Genomic DNA, 2,871 nt, shown 5'->3' with positions numbered 1-2,871 from the left:
CCAAGGCACTAACAGCTAGGTATATACACTACCTTAGCAGAAACCTCCTCTTTCAGCCTTTCAATTTCACTTTGGTGAGCCAGTACAAGGTCTTCTTTTTCCTTTATTGAAGAAGCAATCATAGTTTCCTGCATATTTTGAAGCTCTTTTCCATAGTTTTCCCGTATTTTTTCAATTTCCACAGAATACTTTCTTTGACTCTTGCCTTTTGAGAGATGATCACATTGTGTTTTGCAGTTTTCTGAAAACGATAAATAATAATTAGAAAGAAGTGACAGTTTTACAATAAGAAATACAAAATTCGATACAAAATTCGAAGGAGTAAGCAAACAAAGCACTTTATTTAAATAAGAAAACATATAAAAAAACATAAAGCTGAAACAAGTAAAAACAATCAGCACTTAAAACATTATGTGCCAAATACACTTAATGAAAACCAGCAGTCACCCCTGCCCAATGAAGAAAAGCCATACGGTTACAGAACTCGTCTAAAATAATTCTTTACACAGCATATAGCACACCACATGTCCAGAATGCTGACTTGATTACATTATGAGTTCTTGCTAAACATAATTTTTTAGATGAAAAAAATCCTAATATAGTTACTGACTTACAAAGGTGTTCTGATTAAAAATTTTACATTTCATAATCATTTATCTGCACTGCACAAAATCAAATTTGGCTTATTGGCTCATTCTTTGTGACTCACTCCTACCATCTGGAAGTGTGTTGCGAAGTCTGTTTCGACATGCAGATCTGCACTAAAAACCAACTTGATCTCTTGGGTTCTTTAACAGTAGTTCCTTTATTTACATATTTAAACGTTTTTTTTACTGTCACAGTAATGAAACCACCAAACCGTATAGTAATTTGAGCTGGTAGCGAATTGTATACTAATCACTTTTACCATACACCCTTGTCCATAGTTTTATATTTTAACAAAGTTTACCTGTACAACTCCTTTTGATCGTGTGCACTGTTAAAATGTGATGAATACTTTCTCCTCTGTAATCACTGTTTTTTCTTTTTCCATACATAGAAAAAAGTTCATCTTACAGCTGCTTAGGCTTAATTTGAGGCACTCCAGATTGCACCAAGAGTATTTGTTAGCCTATTATGCCAATTACAAAAGGGCCAAGTGTAATTTGGCGTGGGTGTATGTGCACTGCATTGGAATGGTGTCTCAGCCACTGTAGGCTCATAATTGTGTCTAATGCTGTCAGGGTGGGATCTGCAACACTAAAACTGAAGTAGGTTGTTTTTTTAGTAAAAAGATAAATGTAATATTGGGGAGGATATTTACATGTTACGTGTTTCTCAGAAAAATTGTATTAGTATTTGCCAGATTTTCTTCTAGCTTTCATCACTATGGTTCCACAGCAAAACAAGTTCTGTTATCATTACGTGTGGTAAACCTCCATTGCTAAATATTTTTTATTACATTATAGCTACAGTAAAAATGTAATAGAATTGACCTTAATATTTACTTTTCATGCTCACAAGACACACAATGAGAATTAAGTGCATTATGGGGCAGAAGAGTATCAGCACTATATGACTACAACCTGAAAACCATTATAAGAATAAGCAGAAAAAAGCATAAAAACATGAAAATGCAAATATTTACATATGTCTGATGGAGAAATGCAAATTAACTTCTATCACATTTGTCCTAACATCCATTACATTTGTAATAATCAGTCATATAGGAGTCGTTCATCTATAATTAAAATTGAGATTTAAGTGTAAATATGGATTTTTTTCTATGATTCTAATTCTAAAACCTAGTAAATGACTTATGCTGGGATATCAGTCAGAAATTTTCAAAAACTTGGGAAGTTGCCATGGAAGAACTCTTAAGAAAACCATGCCTAAACCTATGCAACATGAAACAGAACAAATTTAAATTGATCTTAAAACATTTTAGGTTACTGTTCATTTGTTTAATATATCAAGTTAACTTAAATAAAAAACAAATAATGAGAAAATTTTCTTACCACAGATGTCTAGTATACTGTTCAGCTCATGTGATTGATCTTTGCAGGTTACAGACACATTTTTCCTCTGAAAAAAAAGCAGTTATACAACTTTATTATATAAAGTATTTCCTCTCTCTCTCTCTCTCTATATATATATATATATATACACATATGTATATACATATATATATATATATATATATACACACTAGCAGGAAACACTAAAAGGAAACATTTTGAAAATAACGTAACATGATTGTCAATGTAATTGTTTTGTCACTGTTGTGAGTGATGAGTGTTGCTGTCGTATATATATACACACACACATATAAACATATATATATACATATCCATACATATATACATATACACATATACATATACATAAACATATATATACATATACATACATATCTACATATATACATATACACACACACACACACACATATATATATATATATATATATATATATATATATATATATACAGTGGTGTGAAAACTATTTGCCCCTTCCTGATTTCTTATTCTTTTGCATGTTTGTCACAAAAAATGTTTCTGATCATCAAACACATTTAACCATTAGTCAAATACAGTATAACACAAGTAAACACAAAATGCAGTTTTTAAATGATGGTTTTTATTATTTAGGAGAAAAAAATCCAAACCTACATGGCCCTGTGTGAAAAAGCAATTGCCCCCTGAACCTAATAACTGGTTGGGCCACCCTTAGCAGCAATAACTGCAATCAAGCGTTTGCAATAACTTGCAATGAGTCTTTTACAGCACTTTGGAGGAATTTTGGCCCACTCATCTTTGCAGAATTTTTGTAATTCAGCTTTATTTGAGGGTTTTCTAGCATGAACCGCCTTTTTAAGGTCATGCCATAGC

The 2,871-nt window shown here is 31.7% G+C and overlaps 1 long non-coding RNA gene across 1 annotated transcript; it reads right to left on the bottom strand.

Annotated features, from left to right (window-relative positions):
- Positions 1–151: 151 nt before the first annotated feature.
- Positions 152–2,066, bottom strand: LOC120520211. Its single transcript, XR_005631788.1, has 2 exons — positions 1,998–2,066; positions 152–241 (listed from the first exon to the last, which is right to left on the bottom strand). It is a non-coding gene; the product is annotated as an uncharacterized LOC120520211 (long non-coding RNA).
- Positions 2,067–2,871: the final 805 nt, after the last annotated feature.

The sequence above is a fragment of the Polypterus senegalus genome, unplaced genomic scaffold (genome assembly GCF_016835505.1).
Source record: "Polypterus senegalus isolate Bchr_013 unplaced genomic scaffold, ASM1683550v1 scaffold_3153, whole genome shotgun sequence".
In the NCBI taxonomy this organism is placed as follows: domain Eukaryota; kingdom Metazoa; phylum Chordata; class Cladistia; order Polypteriformes; family Polypteridae; genus Polypterus; species Polypterus senegalus.
This window is presented reverse-complemented; position numbering and strand designations above follow the sequence as displayed.